The sequence below is a fragment of the Hyperolius riggenbachi genome, chromosome 1 (genome assembly GCF_040937935.1).
Source record: "Hyperolius riggenbachi isolate aHypRig1 chromosome 1, aHypRig1.pri, whole genome shotgun sequence".
NCBI classification, from domain to species: Eukaryota; Metazoa; Chordata; class Amphibia; order Anura; family Hyperoliidae; genus Hyperolius; species Hyperolius riggenbachi.
Genome location: NC_090646.1, coordinates 141,088,762 through 141,115,917, shown reverse-complemented (window position 1 = coordinate 141,115,917; position 27,156 = coordinate 141,088,762). Strand labels below are relative to the sequence as shown.

The 27,156-nt window shown below is 45.3% G+C and overlaps 1 protein-coding gene across 12 annotated transcripts in view; it reads right to left on the bottom strand.

Annotated features, from left to right (window-relative positions):
* The window catches only part of PCM1 (pericentriolar material 1), a 156,060-nt gene extending 131,443 nt beyond the window's left edge, over positions 1 to 24,617 (bottom strand). For 11 of the 12 annotated variants that reach the window (XM_068278646.1, XM_068278648.1, XM_068278649.1 and 8 more), the window contains exon 1: positions 24,409 to 24,617. The gene's annotated coding sequence lies outside the window, so the exon portion shown is untranslated. Of the gene's footprint in view, positions 1 to 3,295; positions 3,384 to 24,408 lie in introns of those variants that run through there. The other variant, XM_068278647.1, reaches the window with a different exon arrangement.
* Between the last annotated feature and the right edge of the window lie 2,539 nt (positions 24,618 to 27,156).

Here is a 27,156-nt window from a genome sequence, read left to right as displayed (position 1 = left end):
CTATGTGTTGAGACCAGGCATCTTAAATGTCCTTTTATACTTTTGATGAAGTTTAAATAAAGAGCTATTTTTATATTGTGATGGTGCAGAGCCCTTTTGCTTTTAGACTGAACACTGAAGTTTCCCAATGTACTCCAGGGGACAGTTCCAGCACATCATTGAAGATTACCATTAGCGCATGACCCTTTGAAAAAATCATACTGGGGCTTCCTCCAGCCCCGGCAGCCCGCGAGGTCTTCCGGCATCCTCTTCTTACTTTCTATGGTCCCACTGGCGGCTCCTGTAATTCGGCGACTTTGGCTGAAGTGGCGCATGCACGCACTCAGTACGTCATCACGCCTGTCGCCTAAAGCGTTCTGCCTGGTTCAGTCTTTTGAGAACTGCACAGGGTGCTTACGGCGACCGGCATGATGATGCACCGGGTGCACGCATGTCCCACTACAGCTAAAGTCACTGGATATCCGGAGCCGCCAGCAAGTCCATGGAAGATAAGAGGAGGATGCTGGGTGGTCCTAGTGTGTTGCCGGGGGCTGGAGGAAGCTCCAAATAAGTCCAGATTTCCCTTTTTCTACTGCTCAGGGTCCCTTTAAAAAACACTCACATTTTCCAAGTCATGTTTTCATACATTGTGCAGGCGGGTACCCACCTGGTTATCAATTTTGGATAATGATACCCTCTCCCAACTGCCAATCCGCAAGGCAGGAAAAAAAAATACCTTTAAGTAGCAAGAAGTGACTCTCTGAAGTTGTGTCACTAGGAGGTGTTGTATAATTGTATGGTGCAGATCTGATTATATCCCACCTATTCCTACTCCGCATATAGAGACATTCACTAGACCAGGAAGCACATGGCTCTATCCTGTAACATTTTGTACTTTATTTTACATTTTAGTAGGTCTCAACCTAATGGGAGTTTGTATGTGCTTTAAAGAGACTCCGTAACAAAAATTGCATCCTGTTTTTTATCATCCTACAAGTTCCAAAAGCTATTCTAATGTGTTCTGGCTTACTGCAGCACGTTCTACTATCACCATCTCTGTAATAAATCAACTTATCTCTCTCTTGTCAGACTTGTCAGCCTGTGTCTGGAAGGCTGCCAAGTTCTTCAGTGTTATGGTTCTGCTATGAACTCCCCCTTTCAGGCCCCTCTCTGTACACTGCCTGTGTGATATTTAGATTAGTGCAGCTTCTCTCTGTTCTATTATCTTTTACAAGCTGGATAAATCCTCCTCTGAGCTGGCTGGGCTTTCACATACTGAGGAATTACATACAGGCACAGCTGTCTGCACTCTGCAGGAAGAAATAGCCTGACACTTCAGTGGAAGATAGCTGCAGGGGGAAAGAAACACACAAATGATCTCTTGAGATTCAAAAGGATGGCTGTATACAGCCTGCTTGTGTATGGATGTATTTTCTATGTGTGGACATACTGTACATCAATTTACTTCCTGTTTTGGTGGCCATTTTGTTTGTTTATAAACAAGCTTTTTAAAACTGTTTTTAACCACTTTTAATGCGGCGAGGAGCGGCGAAATTGTGACAGAGGGTAATAGGAGATGTCCTCTAACGCACTGGTATGTTTACTTTTGTGCGATTTTAACAATACAGATTCTCTTTAAAGGACTGCTATCATGAAAAATTGTAAAATTTCAAATACATGTAAACACATACAAATACCGGTAAGAAGTATGTTTCTTCCAGAGTAAAATGAGCCATAAATTACTTCTCTCCTATGTTGCTGTCACTTACAGTAGGTAGTAAAAATCTGACAGAACTGACAGGTTTTTGACTAGCCCACCTCTTCATTGGGGATTCTCAGTATTTCATGTATTCTTTATAAAAGAACTCTCTAGAAAGGATCTCTACAAAGATGCAGGCCGACCCCACTACCTGTTTGCACCTTATTCTGGAAGTTGGACTGCGCAGCTATCATTCACTAAGTGCTTATGAAACTAAAAAAAAACCTAGAGAATCTCCCATGAGGAGATGGGATAGTCCAGAATGTGTCAGATCTGTCAGATTTATACTACTGTCTGTAAGTGGCAGCAACATAGGAGAAAAGGTAATTTATAGCACATTTTACTCTGGTAAAATGTACTTTTTATTTATGCGTGTTCATGTTTTATAAAATTTACAATTTTTTGCGACCGTGGTCCTTTAAGTGTCTGTGTGGGTTTCCTCTGTGTTCCAGGTTCCTCCCACATCTCAAAAGCATACAGTAGCAGGCCGACTGCCTTCTCTTGAAACTTTGCCTAGTTAGTAGTGTATCTGAATTGTTAAAAAAATAAATAAGTTTGCTGTGTGTGTGTGTGTGTGTGTGTGTGTGTTTCAAAAGGTACATTATCTGTGTCTCATTCAGTGAGGCATGCTCAACCAACTGTGTAGCCCCTGGGTACCTGTCCCCTCAACTACAGCTTGAAAAGACAGCAATGCTGCTCAGCCAAGTCAAACATGCATAAACTGTCAACAGCCTTGCAGCAGACTGCCAGCCAAAACAAATCATGAACAATGGATTCAGCTGGTGAAATCTGTGTAACCATAGCTGCTAAATGCTGCAGAAACAAAATTAAAAAAAATACACCAACAATGCACAGTGATCTCGTTCAAACCTTGCCTTGGATTTCAACAGCCTACATGCTGTGACTTTTCTTCTGTTCAACACGTTCTCTAATTAAACAGTGAATCCTCTACATCAATCGTTTGTTGTAAAGCTTTAAAAACCATATCATACCTCAGACATAACAAATCTAATGTATTACTTACAAAAGGTGTAGAAGATAAACACTGCAAGCATAAATCAGCTGCCTAGAATGTTAAAACACAACTGCTATAGTAAGCCATAAAACGTGTTGAACTTATCAGAAAGCTTAACGTTTTAAATGACAGTACAATCATACAAAGGGGAAAAAAAAGTAAGTAAGGTATGCTTATAGGACTGAGAAACAACAAAAACGTACAGATTATAAACACGATGCAACATACAGCATTAGCTGCAAAGTACACTACTTTGTGCTCCTCCCACCCCCTCACTATGGATATCTAAGCTGTTTACAGTATCCACAGCAACAATACTCGTTACTGCAAGTCATTTTACATAGTTACGGAAAGAAAAACATGCAATTAACTCTCCTAGTTGTCTAGATGAAGCTAATATTTAGAACTCAGAATAAGAATACAATGGATAGAGAAGGCGCAGACGAGGATTTCAAAGACAAGCCTTGCTGCAGTGCAGCTGTTACTTTTCTATCACAAGGGATCATCAGCTCCTATAAGCATTTCAGAACTCTGCACGCTACCTGGGAGAGGTCGTTGTGTTCAGCGCTAGGATCCCCCGCAATCACATGGCTCGCAGGCTGCTGGGGAATGCACGTTATGGGTAGTTAGTTATAAGGAAGGCGGTGCTCACCGAATAGGGGCAGGACTTCCATCAGACAGCACAACAAAACCATCCCGCCACTCTTCCAAGTCCGCGGGAATCAACCCTCTCCCGCCACAAGGAGGCGGCAAAGAGCGCAAACACGCAGCATCCGCCGACTATAGTCCGTGCTGGCTGCTACAGGTGCCAACATTTGTATCACAAAGGCAGCAGCTCCACGGCCGCTTCCTGGAATCGCTGCTGGCACTGCTGGGAAGGCCCCCAACACGTTTTAAAACGCGGCCCATTCCGATTAGCGTGAAGAGTGCAACAAAGCTGTGGGACGTTATTGTTGACTGTCACCAGTCTGACAATCCTCAACAAGTTTAGCAATTGTTTCTTTATTTGAATGTCTTAAAAGAAAAAAAGTACTGTACCTGTCTGTCTGGCTAATAAAGTTAGCAACAACGCAAACAGGCAGGATACAAGATATTAACAATTCAGAGGTGATGGCAAAAGATGAACATAAAATTCGAATTTTAGGGGTAAAATTGCTCTACCAGAACCCTGCATTACCTGGGGCTTCTTTCAGCCCTCTATATTTCAGATTCCCAGGGGCGTAGCAATAGGGGGTGCAGCGGTAGCGACCGCATCGGGGCCCTTGGGCCAGAGGGGCCCCGAAGGGCCCTCCCTTAACTACAGTATTAGCTCTCTATTGGTCCTGTGCTCATAATAATCACTTCTATATATACATTGAGTAGTGGTAATCATTAACAAGCTGTTCCCCATCCCCTTCTTGCACCTCTGACACTGTAGTTGCCATTGTCAGGTTTTGGTGCGCCGTATCAATTGTCATGTGTAGAGTGCCTGGGGGGCCCCATTGTAAAACTTGCATCGGGGCCCACAGCTCCTTAGCTACGCTACTAGATTCCTCAGTGTCCATCGAGTCTCCACCATTGTGCTGCTGTCACCCCAAAACAGCACCTGCACTGTCTCAGCCAGGCGCCTCCTCAATAGTGCTCTCCTTCCTTGGAGCGTTCTGCACTTAAGCATTTCGTACATAGGCCTTTATTCATAAAGCATTCCCGCATGCGGCAATGCTCAAAACAGCTGACTTTACTGACCATTTAGCAAAGTGTCAATTCATAAAGGCTGTTTCCGCAAGAAAAGCTTACATTCCTGAGCAGTGCGGGAAATTACCGCCTTATGCGGTGATTATCGCAACACATGTCACTACATGTCAATTTATAAAGATTAGAGCAAGCGGAATTGGGACGGAGAATACCGCATGTTTAGAAAATGAGGTAAGCATGCGGATAACAGCCAAGGTAATGGGGACAGATCTCCCAGGCAGCAGCAGTGAGAACAGAACAAAAATGGTTTTCCTGAATACCCAGGCTGTATTTTTTAACCTCTTGGGTACCTGTTTTCAGATAAATTGTACTTCAGAAAGCCTGCATGTGTAACATTTCTTGAAGTTCTAAGCTGCAGCAATTAAATCGGTTGTTTAGAAAGACTATTACAGATTCAGAGAACATTCAAGGCAAGGAGAGGCAGTTTAAAGAGACACTGAAGCGAGAATAAATCTCGCTTCAGTGCTTATATTCAGCAGGGGCATGTTTGCCCCTGCTAAAACGCCGCTATCCCGCGGCTAAACGGGGGTCCCTTACCTCCCAAATCCCCTCCGTGCAGCGGGGGATCTCTTCCGCATTGAGGCAGGGCTAATAGCTGCAGCTCTGCCTCACGCGCGTCTGTCAGCGCGTATCTCCACCTCTCCCCCGCCCCTCTCAGTCTTCCTTCGCTGAGAGGGGCGGGGGAGAGGCGGCGATGCGCCGCTGATAGACGGCACTGAGAGGCAGGGCTGCAGCCGTTAGCCCTCCCTCAACAGCAGTGTTTTCCCTCCAAGATTTTTTTTTACCGCAAATGTTTTATGAATAGAGCCCATAGACATGTGCAGTGCATGCGCAGAACTCTCCCAACTACAGAACCACGATCAAAGAGGTGGGCGTCAGGGACAGAACATGTGCCGTGGTGGGCTACCTACCCGGGTCATGGGAATGACAGCAGCCAAACAAGGGGGACTGAGGAACCTGAAAGACTTCAGGGAGCTGCAAGCCCAGGCTGATGGCTGTGGGAAGCTCTGCTCCTCTCCTCAGCCCCCAGATTAGTCAAGACAGAAAACATATGCTTTTCTCCTGACAGATTCAAAGCACCAGACCTGCAGCCATTTACAGCGTGCTCTATGGGCGATGATCCCACAGGAGCGATTGCTATTTGCCAAAAATCACATTAACCCTGCCTGCAGCATTTTCAAAGCAATTTCATAAGGGACAGCAAGGCCCAGAATCACTTTCCCTGAAATCACTCTGCTTTTAAGTTGCAAAATCGTGCATTTTGCAGTTGCAAATGGGTCCTAGGCCTGAGGGCTAGTTCACACTACAAGAGCTTTTCAAAGCTCTTGCTAATCTAATGCTAAGTGATTTTTGAACTCACATCATCCAAGAGAAATCACACACATAGCTGACATTAGCAAGAGCTTTTCTAATAGCTGGAGCTTAGAAAAACGATCAAAGTGTGGAGCAGCCCATGTGCTACTATCCAGGGCTGAGGAATCAGAGTCTGACTAATTTTTGGGCATCTGGAGTCAGGAAAAAAAAATGCACCGATTGCTAATAAATGTAAACCGTAATTAAACGAGAAAATACAGTGGCTTGCAAAGTATTCGGCCCCCTTGAAGTTTTCACAAACATGAATCAATTTTATTGGAATTCCACATGAAAGACCAATACAAATTGGTGTACACATAAGAAGTGGAACGAAAATCATGCAGGATTCCAAACATTTTTACAAATAAAATAACCCCAAAGTGGGTGTGCGTAATTATTCAGCCCCCTTTGGTCTGAGTGCAGTCAGTTGCCCATAGACATTGCCTAATGAGTGCTAATGACTAAACAGAGTGCACCTGTGTGTAATCTAATGTCAGTACAAATACAGCTGCTCTGTGACAGCCTCAGAGGTTGTCTAAGAGAATATTGGGAGCAACAACACCATGAAGTCCAAATAACACCAGACAGGTCAGGAATAATGTTATTGAGAAATTTAAAGCAGGCTTAAAGAGAAAGTCCAACCTAGAATTGAACTTTATCCCAATCAGTAGCTGATACCCCCCTTTACATGAGAAATATAATGATTTTCACAAACAGACCATCAGGGGGCGCTGTATGACTGATTTTGTGCTGAAACCCCTCCCACAAGAAGCTCTGGGCAAACTGCCACAATGTAACAATGTTCACAGACAGGAATTAGCTGTTTACAAACTGTCTCTAACAGCCAAAACAGCTAGGAGCAGCTTCATAACCTGCCCACAGTGAAAATGTCACCATGTAATAAATGTCAATGTAAATCGGGGAGAGGAAAGATTTTACAATGAGCAAACACTGACTAAATCATTTATACATAATTATGGTAAAAAATGAAGAACTTTTTTTACTACATTATTTTCACTGGAGTTCCTCTTTAAGCTACAAAAAGATTTCCCAAGCCTTGAACATCCCACGGAGCACTGTTCAAGCGATCATTCAGAAATGGAAGGAGTATGGCACAACTGTAAACCTAACAAGACAAGGCCGTCCACCTAAACTCACAGGCCGAACAAGGAGAGCGCTGATCAGAAATGCAGTCAAGAGGCCCATGGTAACTCTGGACGAGCTGCAGAGATCTACAGCACAGGTGGGGGAATCTGTCCATAGGACAACTATTAGTCGTGCACTGCACAAAGTTGGCTCATATGGAAGAGTGGCAAGAAGAAAGCCATTGTTCACAGAAAAGCATAAGAAATCCCGTTTGCAGTTTGCCACAAGTCATGTGGGGGACACAGCAAACATGTGGAAGAAGGTGCTCTGGTCAGATGAGACCAAAATGGAACTTTTTGGCCAAAATGCAAAATACTATGTGTGGCGGAAAACTAACATTACACATTGACGTTCCCTTGCCATCAGTTCCTCTCAGAAGCTCAACATTTTCTTCTGACAATAATCCCTTCCAGTTCTGACGATATTTTGTCAGATCTGAAAATATATCAGTTGCTGTCAATAAAATATCAGTTGCTGTCAGTTATAGCTGAGAGGAAAACTGATGCAACAGGTAATGCTCATGTTTCCCTACGGCTCAAGTGGGCGATGTTACAGTTTAACTGTGTGCTGACCAGAAAGCGGTTATGGGTAATGACCATTTTCAAAATGGAGGATGGAAAATTCCCTTGATCACAGTGAACAAACAGGAAATGGGATAGGAGAAAGACACTGAGGAGTAGACTACATGGAAGGCAAGTATGACTTGTGGATGCTTATTTTGACTTTTAATCTTCAGTTCAGGTTTTCTTTAAGGCCCTGGCCTTTTCTATATCAGATATAGAAAAGGTAGAGGGCCTTTTTCTGCAAGATGGCAGGGCTACACGCTGGATCCCAGCCGATATGGGGCCCAATGACTTATTATATAGACAACATACTGGAGCATTTACATTGGCGAAGACAGGCTGGGATGGCTGACAGGGTTAAGTGTCAGCTTCCTGGCCAGGAGCTTTTTGTTCCCCTAAGCAGATGCCATCTTTCTATAGCTTTAAAATGCCTAAGCTTTGGCAGTGATGAAATGTATTTTATGTTATAGCCTGTATAATAAAACCCCTTGTCCCTGCATCCTCCTGTGCCCATGAGCCTGGTCCTGACAGTTTTCTGTCTGTGAACCTCATTGCATTGTGGGAAATAACAGCTTTTTTCAACTGCCAAGCAAGCAACATCTCTGTGTGCATAGACTTTGGACATCGGTGGGGGACGAGCGCGAGTGGCTGTGCGCATGGGACAAGTTGTGCGCACGTTGCAGGTAGTGTTTCGGGACTGTAGTCAAGCAACCTTTTTTTTTTTAACGGGCGGGCCTTTTTATTAGTACTTTCAATAAACAAGATTGTTATATGCAAATTAGAGGAGTTGGTGGAATCATACTGTAAACTGAAAAGTCGGAGGATTTTTGGACTCCACAGTCCTGCAATCACCACATTATATACATTGCATATTCTGAAAAAAGAAAAGAATTGCAATGTAACAGTCATGTTAAGTTGCATCCAGGGCTGTGGAGTCGGAGTCGAAACAATTTTGGGTACCTTGACTAGAGTCATTTTTGTGAAAAGAACAAACGACTGGGTCTCGACCTGGATTTATGCAATTATAGCTTAATTTATTAGTAGCAGAGCCACTCTATAGCATGACGTTTCGGCACGCAGGCGTTTATCAAATGCATTTGATAAATGCCTGCGTGCCGAAATGTCGTGCTAGCTAGTGGCTGTGCTACTAATAAATTAAGCTATAATTGCATAAATCCAGGTTGAGACCCAGTCGTTTGTTCTTTTCACATTGGATTTTGACACCTGTTGTTGGGATCCGGGTGGTGGCTGGTTGACTCCCTGGTTGCGAAAAATTTGTGGTCTGAGCAATTAGGCAAATCGTTTTTTTCTGTCTGGTAATTTTTGTACCAACTCCACAGCCCTGGAAAATATTAGACTAAGGAGTCAGGCCTGGAACCCAACGAAATCCACAAACGCAAAACGCAACCGCTAGCGTTTTGTCTGAGCGGTTTGCAAGCGGATTCATGCACGTTTTCGGTCGCGTTTTGCAACATTGTATTTTCTTGCTCAGCGGTTGTGTAGCGTTTTGCGTTTTTATCCTGATTGGTCCTGTGAATTATTTTTAATTTTGTTACAGTGTGCTGAACCGCAAAACGCTAGCAAAACCGCTCAGTTTAGGTTTTGCTGAGCGTTTCAATACTTTACATTGAAGCGCTAATGCTCCCAAAATGCTGCAGGTCCTGCATTTGCGTTTCTGGGAAACGCAAACGCTCCTGTGGAAGTTGCCCCATCCATTAACATCAGCTGAGCGTTTTGGCAAAACGCTAGCGTATCGCAGCGCTGCCAAAATGCTCAAAAAAACGCTCTTGTGGGTTCCAGCCCTCAGAGTTGAGGAGTCAGAGCAATTTTGGTTACCTGGAGTTGGTGGTTTCATAAACTACCGTAATAAGTCCAATGATTTCGGTACCCACTCCACAGCCCTGGTTGCATTATAGCCTACCACTGATACAGCCAGTACAGTGCAGCATAGCGCCATAGATTCAGGGCCCTTCTCCGCTAGCCGCTGTGCGCCCTGCGAGACACGTGGCGGCACTTCCTTGTTCAGCGAGTACGCATGCACAGCTGTGGGATTCGCTGCCACCCATACAAAAAAATGTCGGACAGCGGCAGCATTATCCCCTATGGCTGAGTTTCCAATTGCAATTTGCTTGCAGGAAAACTCTGCGGATTGAGCCCGATTTCCGCAGTAGTGGAAACGGGCCCTCATGCTTACATGATGTGTTGCCAGGTAATGCACTGCATGCTGCGCGTTATTCCATTGGAAATCATCAAGTACCAGTGAGACAGTCCCAATGAAATAAAATTGCACTGCTTTGTGATTATATCGTTCATTGTGCAACAAGGCAACATATGTAGTGTGGAAGGAGCCTCAAAGACACCTGTGAAGAGGACTGGATATGTGTGTGTGAGGACTCCTTTAGTTATGCACTAATAGCTTACGCAATGGAAAAATTGTGAATTCTTATTTAAACCTGCTAGGGACATTAGAGAAGCAGACACAAATGTGACCAGTTTTGGATAGTCTGACAGCGGATATTCTGTCAGCGTCTGCATAGAGAGATACAATTTTTTCAATGATTTATCAGATTAGAATATAATTGCCATAAAGAGGTTCTGTAACGGGAAACGAAAAAATTAAAATTCTTTTTTTTTTTGTTTTTTTGTTTTTCATCTGTGTGTCCTTGTCACTTCAGGGAGGCTCTAAATGGATGAATTTCTCATTAGTGGGGAAAAAGAAACTTGACTTTATTATTAGGATTGAGACAATGCAGCCTTCCAAACAGGGGGGCAGATGAGAGGGAATATCCTGCACGCTGGTGCCCCCTGCTGGTCATATAGCCATTGTCTATATGCAACTGAAGCCCTCTCCAACGATTGGCTGACCTGCTCAGCTTCTGCTTGATTAATCACTGCAGACTAGGTGTAACGTGTGTGCACTTCTTATTGGATTATAAGCAGCCTGCAGGCTTTATAAGGGCCTGTACACACTGCTGCGCTTGCGTTGCGTTTTTAAAAACGCATGCGTTTTTAAAAACGCAAGGTCTTTTGAAAAAGAATGAAAATCGTGATGACTTGTACACACTGGTGCGATGCGTTTTTAAAAAAACGCAAACGCAGTGCCTGCAGCACTTTTTTAAGCGCAGCGCATGAAAAACGCATTAAAAACGCATGCGCTTGCGTTTTTGCCTGCGTTTTTCAGAAGTCAGTATCCCAGAAGACTCTGCAATCTCCTGATTCCTGTTGAAATGTAAACTAGAAAAAAAACAAAGGATTCTTTAGCCAATCAGCAATTACAAGAAAAACGCAAACGCACAAAAAACGCAGGCAAAAGCGCATGCGTTTTTAAAACTACAGGCACTTTAAAAACGCATGCGCTTGCGTTTTTGCCTGCGTTTTTCAGTGTGTACAGGCCCTAAAGCAGCAGAGGACTGTTTGGGAGTGAGTATTTCCCTTTGTGTGTTTGGTAAGTTTCAGAGCAGTTGGGGACAGGCTCTTGGGGGTGGCAGCTCCAGAGCTTGACTGCGCTCACATGTGGTGTTACATGCTGGTTCTGGGGCCCCGGGCAGTGAGAGTTCCCGGGGCCCCAGGCTAGCTTGTGCACCATTGTTTTTAATTACAATGCAGCCTTCAGGATCTTATCCTAAAGCAATGCACTACTGCAGGGTTCCCAACCCATATGTGTCCCAGCAGTCCCGGTTATTTGTCCCCGCTCTGCCTCCCTTCCACTCTCAGTCTATGCCCTTTATATGGAGATAGCTTAGGTCGATTGTTCCTGTGATTGTAACAACCGCAGGTTCATCTAAAAGACAAAAGAAGGCCAGGAGCCCAATGGTGCAGAATCATGCAAGATTCAGAAAAGCAAATTGCTAAGGATGTATATACTCACAAAAGGTGGGTTGCAAATCCTTGCAACCACCATCAGAACAAGCAGGAATTAACCATACCCGCTTGGTTTTCCAGGTCTGTGACAGGAACTGGGTGGTCGCATTCCGGAAGTTCTTTAGGTCAACTAAAAAACTATCACCTCTAAAAGAGGTATGACAAGACACTTAAAACAGAGGTAGGGGCGCCCAGTGCATAAAGATAGGCTAATAAGCTGTCAACCTTATAAACAGAGAGGTAATCTTACAGACAATATTTATACCCCCTGAGCCTGCAGCAACAGTTACCCCCTGAGCCAGCAGCAGCAACCACTCAGACAGCAGCAGCAACCACTGTGCTCGCAGAAGCTGCAGTTCCCACTGTGCCCGCAGCAGAAGCAGCTACCACTGGGGTCGCAGCAGAAGCAGCTACCACTGGGGTCGCAGCAGAAGCAGCTACCACTGGGGTCGCAGCAGAAGCAGCTACCACTGGGGTCGCAGCAGAAGCAGCTACCACTGGGGTCGCAGCAGAAGCAGCTACCACTGGGGTCGCAGCAGAAGCAGCTACCACTGGGGTCGCAGCAGAAGCAGCTACCACTGGGGTCGCAGCAGAAGCAGCTACCACTGGGCCTTCAGGAACAGCAGTTACCACTGGGCCTGCAGGAACAGCAGTTACCACTGTGTTCACAGAAGCAGCAGCTACCACTGTGCCCACCGCAGTCACCACTGTGCCCGCCGCAGCAACAATTACCACTGTGACCGCAGCAGCAGTTTCCACCGCAGCGGCAATTTCCACTGTGCCCGCAGCGGCAATTTCCACTGTGCCCGCAGCGGCAATTTCCACTGTGCCCGCAGCGGCAGTTTCCACTATGCCCGCAGCGGCAGCAGTTACCAATGCGCCAGCAGCAGGCAGTCGTTACCATTGTGCCATCAGCAGTTACTGTTGTGGTAGAAGAAGCTATCACTACACTTGCAGCAGCAGTTACCATTGTGCCAGTACACAGTTAGAAGGTCAATGAGATCCAAATAATGCAGAGTATAACATAACAGAATTATGAAAATATGTATCCACATTTATGCAGCTTGAGAATGGACCAGGGCATTAAAGGGGAACTGAAGAGAGAGTTATATGGAGGCTGCCATGTTTATTTCCTTGCAATACCAGTTGCCTGGCAGCCCTGCTGATCCTCTGCCTCTAATACTATTAACCATAGCCTCTGAACAAACATGCAGCAGATCAGGTGGTTCTGATATTAATGTCAGATCTGACAAGACTAGCTGCATGCTTGTTTCTGGTGTTATTCAGATACTACTGCAGAGAAATAGACCAGCAGGGCTGCCAGGCAACTGGTATTGATTAAAAGGAAATAAATATGGCAGCCTCCGTATACCTCTTACTTCAGTTCCCCTTTAACCTTCCTGGCGGTAAGCCCGAGCTGCCGCGCAGGAAGATATCTCAGCCCCTGGTGGGGCGATTTTCGCCATTTAAAGTGCTGTGCGCGCAGCTAGCACTTTGCTAGCTGCGCGCACAGCTTGATTGCCGCCGCTCTGCGGCAATTGCTCGCACGCAGTGGCAGAAGAGGGCCCCCGCCAGAGTCCTGCGCTGCCCGGACCAATGAGTGCCGGGCAACGCTATGGGCTGGATCGGAGGCGTCCATGACGTCATTCCGATCGTCGCCATGGCGACAGGAGAAGCCAAACAGGGGAGCGCGTTATATACGCGTTCCCCTGTTTGCTATTGATGCCGGCGACGATCGCACTAGAGGGACACATGCACCCTCTAGTGGTGTTTCATGTAGCTACCACTCTGGTAGCTTTACATGAAACAAAAAAAATAAATTTTTTAACAAAAAGGATTTTTGCCTATTTGGCAAAAAAAATGTAACCGCCAGGGAGGTTAAGGTGGCCATACAGCTTTCGTCTTGGCAGCTGATCGACAATCCAATTTGATAATTAATGAAACTCTGTCCCGCCAAGAGCATGACCGATCGGTGATGCGACCAATCTCAGGCCGAAAGTGATCACATGTATCGACTGGGCATGCTGCAAGATGTTGGGCCTTATGGTCACTCAGGTGTACAGCGAGCGATATCGGGAAGCGCGATGAACACAACAAACCCCCCCCGGTGCTGTTCCTCCTAGTGTATAAATGTGCCCTATGTGTGTCCATTTATACATTACCTTTCCTATGTCGCCTGCCGCACATCCCTCTTCCGGTTCTTCCTCTTCCACTTGCGCCTCACACACCACCGGTGTATAGAGCGTGTGTGACATCACAAGCCACGCAATAAATGCCAGCATGAGGCACAAATGGAAAAGGAAGAACCAGAAGTCTAGACAATTTATGGTCCATTACTGGGTTTCCTGTTAACAAGGACAAATGGCTCAGTAAATAGAAGAGTGTGTTATATGCAGTGGTACACTGCAAAGTACATACCACTATGGTTAAAGTTCAGCCCTTCCAGATTATACCTGGCTGTATTCTTCTTGCTTTTGTTCAATAAAGAAGTTTGTAAAAACACTAGCTGCACCCAACCCAGAATGATTTGCATATCATTGAGAAAGGACAGTCCAAATGTTCTGGCCTCAGAGGTCAGTATGGGGCCCATTTCCCCAGTGGTTATCTACCAGTTCTTTGACAGAAAAGCCACCACCAAACTGAGCACTCAGTGACTTGTGTGATCTTAAGCTACAACTGAAGTGAGGATCATATGGTGGCTGCATATTTATTGCCTTTTACACAATACCAGTTGGCCGGCTTCAAATCACTGTTTGCTACACAGGAAACAGAAATTACCTGGAGATAATTCAGAATTTGGCATGGAGCTATTCAATTATCCCTCCAAATTTAATAAGCCTCTGCCAGTTTAGCCACTAGTTCAAGTTAACATGAAGGCCAAGTTTACACTCTTGCACATTATAACAAACACTTATCTCATAGCACAAAGATTGCTACAGTAATATGCTTGTGACCATACAAGTTATGAAGAAACGCACCGCAGAAAGAGCGTTTGTTAATGTGGTCCATAACAGCTCAGAGAAATGGAACATGTCCATACAGTTGTACCTGCAGTGCATTCACAGACAGCAACAAAAAGCAAATCACACAGTGTAAGGCCTGTAACCCACTAGGAGCACTTTTCTGAGCGCTTTGTGATTTGAAATCACTAGCGCTTAGAATAGGCTTCTAGTGGATTTAAGCCCTAAGGGTGCTTGCTTCACCCTGCTGTAACTAAGCGTTGTGTCTGTATACACACAAGCATAGAACTGTAGCCCTGTCTATCGAGTCCCAATAACTACAGGAAACAATGATTAAGCATGTGTATGCAACATAAGATTGACAAGACAAAGATCATTTTACCAGTGAAACAAAGTATTTCAAATTCAAACAAGTATTGCAAAGAACAAAGTATATTTCTCATTAAAGGACAACTATAACAAGAGAAATACGGAGGCTGCCATATTTGTTTCCTTTTAAACAATACTAGTTGCCTGGCAGTCCTGCTGATCTATTTGGCTGCAGTCGTGTCTGAATCGCACCAGAAACAAGCATACAGATAATGGGCTCTATTCACAAAACCATGTGCAGTAACTCTTTTTTGGGTGAAAAATTACCTCCAATGATAATTCACTAAAAATAGTGAAAATAGTGAGTATTCACTAAAAATGTACCAAGTGTGATAAATGTTTGATAAAACTGCGGTAAAACAGGTGATAAAACTGTCAGTAATATGTACGGAAATAAAGCTTTTTTGACCACTGTAGGGCAGCCCATATACTTGCCATCCATTACACAGAGACGACCCAGGAAAGCCTGTCACATTTAAAGTGGACCTAAACTCTTGCACAGGACAGAAGGAAAACATATAGAAATGCACCCTGTATGTACATGTGTATGTCTAATTCCCCCTCATCTGTGAATAATCACAACTGTAATTCTAGCTCTCAGCTGTGCCAGCTGGCTGCCTCAGCAGAGCAGCTAATGTGTAAACACAGGATGTTAACCCTATGTCTGCTTCCATGAAAGCAGGAAGTACATACACTGGAGATTTTTTGCTGGATTTGTATCAGCTGTAACAAAAATATTTTTCTTTAAAAGTATTTATGATGTTGCTTATCTTTTAGAGCAGAGAAGAATTTCCTCCTCGACATCTATTAAAATCATATAAAAGACTGTACAAGGTCTGAAAGTGCGCCTTGAGATTAGACACACTCGACTTTTCTGCCTTCTATGTTAAATTGATATACACTCGAGCAAACAAAGCTCAAAAGGCTCCATCCTGAAGGCCAAAAAGCAGAGAAGTGATAATTATCACCTACCATTTGTAGGTGATAAAAAAATCCTTAATTAACACCAACTTTTCAATTGAGAATCTCAAATTGGAGATAAATTTTGAGGTAATTACCACACTTTTACCTCACTTTTACCGCATGAGGTAAAAAAAATAATAATTTGAATTTCAAAATGGAGATATTTTGGTCGGTGTTTATCACTACCTAATTTAACTCATGCGGTAACTCATTGAGAATAGAGCCCAATGTCAGAAATGCCCGATAAGCTGCATGCTTGTTCAGGGTCTATGGCAAAAAGTATTCGAGGCAGAGGATCAGCAGGACAGCAAGGCAACTGGTATTGTTTAAAAGGAAATAGCTCAGGCAGCCTCCCTATCCCTCTCAGTACAGTCATCCTTTAAACTGATGCAGAGCTACAAGGATAACCTTGCTCTGGTTTTAAGGCATAGGGATAGTCAGTAACATGCAAATCAAAGTTGATGTTATGCAAACAGAAATGAAGCAGCAATTGCATTTGACTGGTCCATTTTCAGGGAAGGAACACACTAGGCAGAATGGCATGAGTTTTCCCCATAGCACATAGTGGAAAATGCATATGCAATTCTGCCTAGTGTGTTTCTACACTAAAGCTTCCTATAATAAAGATGCATAAAATCTGAATCAGCTCAAAATGATTTGCTTCTCATTGGCCTTTTTTAGAGCTTAGAATTATATCATGTTGCTGATGACACAAACTGCAACGTCCACACCTCACCCAGACCTCAGGTAGAGTGATCGCGCTTACAGCCAGATGTCTCACAAGTGGTGCTCACTACATACCTAAAAACCATTGCTTGCTGCCTGATGAGCTGCACCTCACAGGGCAAGTATACTGATAAATGCATTAAGCCAGCCTCAAACTGCTCATTAATCAATAATGCAAATTCAGATTTCACTGCCCTGGAGACATGAGAACCCCTGGTTGTCTTATGCTGGAAACACACGGCTCAATTCTGAGCTGATTAGATGGTTAGATAGATAATTTCCGACATGTCTGATCACCGTTCAATCGTTTTGCCGCTTGATTTCTCATTGAAGTGAATTGAAAAAAATTAAGAAAAACGAGCGGCAGAGAATTGAGCAGGCAAACGATTGGGCGCAGAATCGAGCCGTGTATTCCCAGCATTAGGCCTGGAAGCCACTAGCAGCGCTTTTCTAAGCGCTTGTGATTGGAAAATCTCCTGCTAATGTAATGCTATGGGTGTGATCGCACTTGAGGGATGTGATCTTATAAAAATCCCCCATAGCATTGCATTAGCAAGAGCTTTTAGAATCTCAAGGGCTTAGAAAAGCGCTGCTAGTGGGTGCAAGGCCTTAAGGGGAAACTTAACTTAGAGGGATATGGATATTTCCTTTACCAGTGGCTTGTCAGTCCTGCTGATCTCTTTGTGACAGTAGTGGCTAAATCAGACACCTGAAACAAGCATGCAACTAATCCAGTCTGACTTCAGTCAGAGCACCTGATCTATATGCTTGTTGAGGGGCTGTAGCTGATAGTATTAGAGACACAGGATCAGCAGGAGAGTCAGGCAACTGGTATTATTTTAAAAAGGAAAAATCCATATCCTTCTCAGTTTAGGTTCCCTTTAAGACACTTTTCTTCCATAGCAGCCTGTATACAGCGTACACCAGTTCTGCTGTCCCTACACAATGCTGCTATGACAGCTTTCCCTGTGCCTCTCCCTGCAAAACCCCCATTGCTGTCCATTTCTGTGTAAAAGCTTCACGTCTGCATACCATCTATATATCTATTCATGCCCCATTATCAGAAAGGGCTGGTTCATACTTGAGCGCTTTCCAGCACTTTGCTGATTGCCGACGATCAGCAAAGTGCTGCTGCTAATGTATCCCTATGGGATCATTCTCACTGCATGCAGCGCTTTGGGGGCGATTGTGTTATGATTCTTGTTCTGCTGAATGGGAATCAAAACGCAAATCATGGCAAAAATGTCAACTGCAAGTGAGTAACAGGAAAACCTCATCTACAAATCACAGGTATGCTAGTTAAAGGACAACTGTATGTAAGGAGAGGGATATGGACGCTGCCATATTTATTTCCTTTTAAACAATACCAGTTGCCTGGCTATCCTGCTGATCCCCTGCCTCTAATACTAAGCCATAGCCCCTGAACAAGCATGCAGCAGATCAGGTGTTTTTGACAATATCAGATCTGACAAGATTAGCTGCATGCTTGTTTCTGGTGCTATTCAGACACTACTGCAGCCAAAAAGACCAGCAGGGCTGCCAGGCAATTGGTATAGTTTAAAGGGAAATAAATATGCCAGCCTCCATATCCCTCTCATTACAGTTGTCCTTTAATTACACCTCAACTGAAAAGCTGGGAGCACAGTAGACAGTGTACTGTGAGTTTCTGCATTTTTAACAAGTGTGAACCCTGCCTAAGCTAGAACAGATCTGGTTCTAACTAGGTGCTTTAAAACATACCCCTAAGGCCTCTTTTCCACGAACTGTTGAGCGGTGTGCTCAGCAAGCAGTTGCCAGGCAGCAGTGAGCAGTTACCAGGCAGCAACAAGCAGTTACCAAGCAGCAGTTGTGAGAGTTTGAGAGGCATTTCACTTCCTGTCAACAGTTCGTGGAAAAGAGGCCTAAATCACAGTTGTATGATGACATCAGATTTCATGAAACATGTGTGGGAGTGATCTCTTGCCACCTAACTGTTGACCTTTTGTTCTACTTCAAGCACATACACACCTTAATTCAAGTGTACCTGAGATGTGAATAATAGGTTAATTTATACCTTCCTGGGGTTTCCTCCAGCCCCATGACGGTGAGCATTCAGGCAAAGAACGCTCCCGGCTGCAGAACAGGCGCAGGACAGGGGGTCTACACATGTCCGAGCCGCGCATGCGTAGAAGAATGCGGCCGGCCAGATTACCGGAGAATCAGGGATAGAAAGAACGGAGCGGCAGAAGAGGATGGCAAGGGAGCCCATGCACTTCATGGGGCTGGAGGAAGCCCCAGGTGAGTATAAATATAACCATTATTCACATCTCAGGTTTCCTGCTAATCCTGTGTCTCTAATACTTTTAGCCACAGCCCCTGAACAAGCATGCAGATCAGGTGCTCTGACTGAAGTCAGACTGGATTAGCTGCATGCTTGTTTCAGGTGTGTGATTCAGCCACTACTGCAGCCAAAGTGTTTAGCAGGACTGCCAGGCAACTGATATAGTTTAAAAGGAAACAACTATATCCCTCTCAGTTTAGGTTCCCTTTAAAGTGAACCTTAAAGAGAACTCGAGGTGGGATTTAATGATGTTAGTGGGGCACAGAGGCTGGTTGTGCACACTATCACCAGCCTCTGTTGCCCCATGGTGTGCCTTCAGCCTGCGCTCTGCTATCCCCAGCGCCGTGCTAGCGACACACAGCGTGTCGCCAACAGGCTGTTTACATGTGACTGTCTGTCAGCGCCGCTCCCCCGCCTCCTCTTTATCGGCGCTACCCGCCCACGTCCCTTCCCTCCTGCTGATTGGAGGAAAGGGACGCGGGTGGGTAGCGCCGATAGAGAAGGCGGAGGAGCGACGCTGACAGACAGTCACGTGAAAACAGCCTCGCTAGCACGGCGCTGGGAATAACAGAGCGCAGGGGGGTCCTGGGGGCACACCATAGGGAAACAGAGGCTGGTGATAGTGTGCACAACCAGCCTCTGTGCCCCACTAACATCATTAAATCCCACCTCGGGTTCTCTTTAAGTCAGAAAAAAAAAAGTTTTACTCACCTGGGGCTTCTCCAGCCAAAAATACGCGTTGCCGCATATCTATGAGTTCGTAATGCGGCAACGCATATTTGTGTACGCGTCGCGGCCCGCAATAACGCTAATTACAGTCGGGAATGCGGAAAAAGCTACGCGTGGCCAGTCCTGACAGGCCTGTCGGCAAAAACGAAACTAGCTGGCAGCGGGGGACCAGAGGATTAGTGAGTTGCTGCGAGGGCACAGGACTGCTGCAGGGGGCTGGTAGAAGCGCCGGGTGAGTAAAACTCTTTTTTTTCCTGGCTTAAGTGTCTCTTTAAGTGTCAGGGCTGGTGCACACCGAGCGGCTTTTTCAGCGTTTCTGCAGCCGCTTGCGGATCTGCTAGCGGGTTTTGGTGTGCACCAGGCCTGAGTCTTTATTTCAAGTGACAGTTTGGCAGAGTTCACACCTAGCAAATTTGCATGTCTTTACACAAGGCAAAACTGCAAATTACTAAAACCTAATGTATTCCCATTGTATGCTGCGATTTTGTAAAACAATTTGCGATTTTTATGCGTTTCAAAAACTGTCAAAATGCACACCTCTTAGTAATCACACTATGTATGTAAATGAGAACTCCTATGTAACAACCTCCATTCAAAATGAGTTTTTTCCGCATTCAGTAACCAAATGTCGAAAAATTACCGACTGAAGTATGACCATGTTCACAGTCAATATTTTCCGCCTGAAAAATACCTTTTGAGGAAAAAGTGCAGTAAGGCTTTGTTCACACTATAAATCGCCAGCACAAGCGCTGAGCGATTTATAAAGCACTTTTCAAAGGCGCTTTTCCAAGCACTTAGAAAAACACTTTTGCTAAGCGATTCGTTTATTCACTTCCTGACGTCAGTCAGGAAGTGAACTCTTAGACCCGGAAAAGAATAAATACAATGTATTTATTCTTAAAAGGGCTCGGGAAATCGCAATTCAAATCGCCTTTTCAAGCGCGTTGCGAATTACTTATTCCACCCATTGAGCAAAACCACTCAGAAAATGTGATTTGAATAAGACAATTCCTCACAGGATGTTAAGGATTTTTAAATGAGTTAATTTTATTAATTATTTCTCACGTAATTACATGTCTTGCCGATTGAAAGTCTTAAATTAACATGTATTGATACGTTTTTCTTTCTATAGGCACCTAGATTCCTAAGATGAGCCATCTCAGAGTCAAGCCAAAAGACTGAGCCCTGGAGGGTGAGTGTGTTGATGAAAACATTCGGGTGGAGTATAATTTTTGACCACTAGACGTCGTAATGCAGTAGTGGGCACATGCGACATTATTGTTGCATCAGCGCATTACTTCGCAATCTGCGCAGCCGCGGCTAATCCCCTAAACGTGTATTATGCGGACGCGTAACGCGACGCAATGTACGCATGAGGCGAGCAGGGCGTTGCTTAGCAATAGTGACGCCGCACCGCGCCATGACGATCAATCCCGGCAAGTAGCGCGGTGTGCGTTGCCGGGTGACGACGTGATGCGACGCAGTGATTGGCCTGATCCCAGGAACCAATTGGAATGGGAGGGGAGCGGCCAGCCGACGAGAGTGCATGCCTGATTCAGGCAGACAGCTGGGTGAGCTGTCATTCACGGCATGTAAAGGCCGGTAAGACGGTTTTTACATTTGAATGTTTGAGTCAATTAAGCTCTCTATTTGAATAGGGCTGCTGAGAATGGGCTGCATTGGGAATCGAGATGCAGGTACAGTAGTGCTGTGCGCACCGTATGTAGCATTTTGCACTGATCTGTTTAGATTACTTTATATTGGTGATTGTACATACATGTTTATGTTTATGACTAAGGAGATGACATTATTGATTGATCACTGTTTGGGGTGGGTTGTTAGAGGATTACTGTTGTGCAGTGTTCTCCCCAGAGCCTTTCAGCTGGGCGGAGCGCCCACCTGACCCTGCCCTCCCGCCCGGCTGCCGTTTGCCCTGGTCTGGTCTGTAGCAGAATGATTTTCTCGAATCATTACAGCAGCAGCGGCTGTGTCTCTGCAGCCAGTTTGCTGTTATTCAGGGTTGCTATCTCCGCCCTCTTCCCCAGCTCCCTTCGTAGTGTAGAGGGGCGGGGAAAGGTCCTGTGAAGTTAATAAAAGAGCATTTTTTTTCTTCATGGAATTTGGTGTGCTGGTATACTTGATGACTTTTGAATAAAATCGAAACGTGCAGAACAAATCATGGTATTTATTCATTTCCGAGTTAAAGAGTTCACTTCCTAACTGACGTCAGGAAGTGAAAAATCAATCACTCCACTTTTCTAAGCCGAAATCGCTCTGAAAGAGCTTGTAAAACCGCTTTCAAAATCACCCCATAAATCGCCTGTGAAAGCGCTGGCAATTTATGTGAACAAGGCCTCAAAAAGTGTTAAATTTGCGGTAACATGTCAGTAAAAAAAAAAAAAAAATTATTTTAGACTTTAATTCCGAAAAATGAATCAAATACATAATGAAAAAGAGTGCATTATTTCATCGTTAATTACTGATTTCATTTATCACACGGCGCTATTTTTCACTTCGCATCCAATTACATGAAGTCTAGAGGCTTTTTAACTGTTTGCAGGACTTGCAGAAAACTATATTTTACCCACTTATCCTACATTTTTTTTTACAAACATTTTAATGACTTTTTGTAAACTACTCCCACCATGTTACGCCACTATTTTACTGAACTTTACTCACACTCGGAAACGTTTTGATGAATGTGGGAAAAAAAAGGTAATTACCGCTTATAAGGGTAATTTTTCGTTACAAATTTCTTTACTGCACATGGTATTGTGAATGGTTGTGTTTCTTATACATTTTGCCTTATGATGTGTTTTTTTTCCGATACTGTCTGATGAATATGGATAGAAAAAAAGGCACACTTCAAAAAACAAAACATAAAAATCACAATTAAAACACACATATAAAAACGTGCACACATTCAATCCTGCACAAATGCATTTGCAGAAAATCGCATGCTTTCTCGCACATGAAAGTGAGTACCCTACCTTTAGGAAAGACTACTGTACAATTATGCTGCTCAGCTATTTGCTGAATAGCCTGTTTTATGGACAATGAAAGTAGTGAAGGTGAAGCATTGACACCCAATAACATTGCACTGCACCTAATAAAGAAATGCTGTGGTTTGAAATCTATTAAAATATATGTCTAGCAAATCAGGTTATTTCGGCATGCAGCGCTGAGCTCCGAAGCTGGGGCCATCATAGCAGCAATGCTATGCTGCGCAACCCGAGTATCGGTAATTCAGGGCTTCGGCGTCTGCCAGACCCCAAATTACATCTCCCTCCGAGTTGCGACAACTTGGAGGGGTAATAGTATTTCACCCCCACCCCCACCCAAGTTTAGCGGCAGCAGGGAGAGACATTATTTATTTATTAAGCCCCAACCTATTACGCAGCGCTGAACATTAATTTAGGTTACAGACAATATTTAGGGGTGACATACAGGAATATGACAATACAGGAATACAAGAAAAACAGATCACACAGCACAGTATGAGCATAAGGTAATGCTTAGTCAGTCACTGGATGGAGCGTGGAGATTAGGCAAGGAGTATATTTGAAATCGGCGCCGGTAGACCTGGGCGCAGGATACAGCGGTATATGGCTGATCCTGCTTCTGCACAAGTCTGGGCTGTTTTAATTACTATTCCTCCTCCAGGCCGCCATGGATAATAGGGGAATGAAATAATTCGGCTTCCAGCGATTGCTGGAGGCTGAATTATTGTGTTTTTTAACCCTCCTGGCGGTATGAAAAAATCCGCCAGGAGGGAGCGCAGCAGTTTTTTTATTATATCATGTAGCAAGCCCAGGGCTCGCTACATGATAGCCACTGCTCTGCGGCATCCCCCCGCCTGCTTCGATCAGGAAAATCCGTTCAAAAAACGGGATTTCCTGGAGGGCTTCCCCCGTCGCCATGGCGACAGGGCGGGATGACGTCACCAACGTCGGGACGTCATTGGGAGTCCCGAACCACCCCTCAGCGCTGCCTGGCACTGATTGGCCAGGCAGCGCACGGGGTCTGGGGGGGCGCGCGGCGTGACGGATAGCGCCAATCGAGCGATCGGTGTGCTGACGCAGCTAGCAAAGTGCTAGCTGCGTTCAGCAAAAAAAAAAATTAAACAAATCGGCCCAGCAGGGCCGGAGAAAACCTCCTGCGCGGCTTACCCCGAACTACGTTCGGGGTTACCGCCAAGGAGGTTAAGCAACTTCGGCTCCGTCTTCTGACGGAGCCGACTTTACTCACTGAGCGCTGCTATAGACTGATTCCCATTACAGTCTATGGCGGCGCTGGCTGCGCCCAAATCTAGCAGTGCTGAAAAGGACTGCACCGTAGGCAAGCTAGGTTCACTCAAGTGCATAGCATGGGCTCACAGTAATGGAGGTGCATGATCAGGTAGGACACAAAAGGAGGAGGACCCTGCCCAAAGGCCATCATTTGGCTCTCCCTGCACCGAACTGACTGGCGTAGGTCTAGTGTGTGGAATTAGAAGGATTCAATCCCTCTCTGATCAGATTTGAGCTGACAGAGATCTATAGGACAGTCAAATCTGGTGGCCATCTATAAGTTTAGAGTCACCTTAGTATAGTCTTTATTTGTGCAAGGCAAATCAAGCGGAAAACAAAACAAAAAATATTGTTATTTCCAGCAAACCTCCCTAGAGGCTAACTATGGAACTGATGGGCAGATTGCAGTAGCCCATAGCAACCAGATTGTGTTTACCACATAATAGGCTGCCTGCCAGGGAGACCACTACAGGTCACACAGGAGGGAGCTGACATGGTCCAGACCGGGGAGGGGGAGGAGCAGCACGCACACACTCTTCTGAGCCCGTGTACACCGGACACTCGGCAACACACGGACACGCCTCCCCGAGGATCTCCTCACACAACACAAGCACTGCGGGGCTCCGCTGACAGGCCGCTCACCCTGTGTGCTGTTCGGTGCGGCTCCCGCAGCTCTGCGGCCTCTTCTGCAGTCGGTTAGTCGTTCGTTGCCTCTATTCTCAGGACGCCATATTGGTCTAGGCTCGCAAGGCGACGCGTTACGGAAACACGCCGGTTGTCTTAGCAACCGAGGAAATGCTACAGGAGACGGAGCGAGCGGGAAGCCTCGGCGGCTGTCACGTGGTCATCCCTTGACCGAGACTGTCTGCCGAGTGCACCACCAAGCGGCAGCTGGGTGTACTGCAGATCACAAAGAAAAGCTGGGAGGAGGTTACTTAGACTGAAATTCCACTGTGCTTGAAAATATCCATAGACTAAAAGACCATAAATAAATATAAAAAATAAATAAATTTAGGAATAAAAAAGAAGAGGTTAGTGCTGCTGACTAGTTCATGGTTGCTGATACAGAATTCTCATCCAGGGCTGGTTCTAGACTTTTTGCTGCCTGAGGCAAACTTGTAAAGATGCTCTCACAATTTTTTTTTACCATGTTCCTACTCATCTGCTTAATATACATGCCAAATTTGGTGATGAGAGCATGTACAGGGGCTTTACAATTAACCGCAGAAGTTCGAACACGAAATTCGGTTTTCGCATGCGGTACACGAAATTTCGATGAAGGAACCGCGTGGTGACAAACGTATGCAGTCGCGTGAGGGATGCAGGTACACGAAATTTTCCTCCGCAGGAAACGCGTGGTGACAAACGTATGCAGTCGCGTGAGGGATGCAGCAAAAACGTCACTTCCGTCACATAAAGCCGCACTGCGTCAGTATAAAAAAAAATCTATGCGGATGTAGTCCCTTTTTTTTTTTTTTTTTTTTTTTATGGGACCCATTGGATAGGAAGACGTCCTCTGTTGCCAGTGACTCACCTCTCCCCTCACACCCACATATCTACTTTTCATGACGAGTTAATTGCTATTTATACCCCCATATTTCTGCAGTTTTCACCTTATGGCGAGATATTTAGTTTTACAACCCACACGTAGTTTTGCAACCCCCAGGCTACACAAATTCATTAAAGAAGTCTTGATCCTGAATATGTAGCCTAAATCTAATGAAAATTAGAAACGATGGCCCTTAACAGGCAAAACTGTCCAGAGCAATGCACCTGTGACTAATTTGCATAACCCCGCCTCCTCCTGATGCTACCCTCCTGTGGATCTATATCAATACATCATGTTTGTTTTCACATGTTGCGTTGCTTGTCAGGATCTGGACAAATACCGGGGGCTTGATTCACAAAAGAGTGCTAACTGTTAACACGGCCATTTTCGCGAGAATTTTCACGTGTGCGCGTGCGATCGCAAATGTTCGCACGCAATTAAACGTTTTTACGCGCAGCGAAATCATTATCGTTTTCGCACGCAAACTCAAATTTGTACGCGAAAACAATAGCAATTTCACGCGAAAATTCACGTTTGCGCGTGAAAACTTTAAATTGCGCACAAAAATTCGTGATCGCGCGCAAACGCGAAAATTCGCGTGAAAACAGCCGTACTAACAGTTAGCCCTCTTTTGTGAATCAAGCCCATGGTTTATATAATCTATATATGAATGAAATAATGATGGAGAAGGTACTTTTGTATTACGCGTCCAGCAGAGCGGCTGATGTAACTGAGCCTGTTACCGGGGCTCACCGCAGCTGAACGACAGACTGCGGAAGGACGCCGTGGGACTTAGACGTGTTTATGGGGCGGGAGAAAGCCCCGGGTAAATATCAGAGTTTTAGTATTGTTCGTCTCTGAGTCTTTTTAAAGTCCTTTGACAGGAAGTTGCAAGGTCTCCTGGGATTTGACCTCGAAAAAATGCAATCTCCTTGCCTTTTTTGTATGCGATTTTCTAATGCAGTCACTGCGATTGCAAGTTTCTAAAATCGCATCATACTACTGTGTACAATTAATCACAATTTTCATTATTTTTAAAAAGGCTTTGCAATTGAAAAAAAATGCATGATGTTATAAGAACACAGCGCAACGCAGTCTGCTTGTACAGGCCCTAATGCACTAATCCTTAACCACTTGCCGACCGCCTTAAGCCGATGGGCGGCGGCAAGGGCTGGGCCCAAACGACTGCAATACGCCCATCGGCGGTGGCGGCGGCGGGCGTGGTTATGCGGCGATCGCGTCATTCGTGACGCGATCGGCCGCCGGCGACTGGCTCCGCCCCCCCCCCCCTGTAACCCGCCGGCCGTTCGGAAGCGCCGGCGGGTTACTAGCACCCCGATCGCCGCACGGAAAGTGTATAGTAGGCTTTGTAATGTATACAAAGCCTATTTTACAGGCTGCCTCCTGCCCTGGTGGTCCCAGTGTCCGAGGGACCACCAGGGCAGGCTGCAGCCACCCTAGTCTGCACCCAAGCACACTGATTTCTCCCCCCTGCCCCCTGATCGCCCACAGCACCCCTCAGACCCCCCCCCCTGCCCACCTCCCAGACCCATGTTTACACCCAATCACCCCCCTAATCACCCATCAATCACTTCCTGTCACTATCTGTCAACGCTATTTTTTTTAACCCTAAACTGCCCCCTGCTCCCTCCTGATCACCCCCCCCCTCAGATTCTCCCCAGACCCCCCCCCCCCCCCCTCCCCTGTGTACTGTATACCTCTATCCCCCTGTAATAACCCACTGATCACCTGTAAATCAGCTGTCAATCACCCATCAATCACCCCCTGTCACTGCCACCCATCAATCAGCCCCTAACCTGCCCCTTGCGGGCAATCTGATC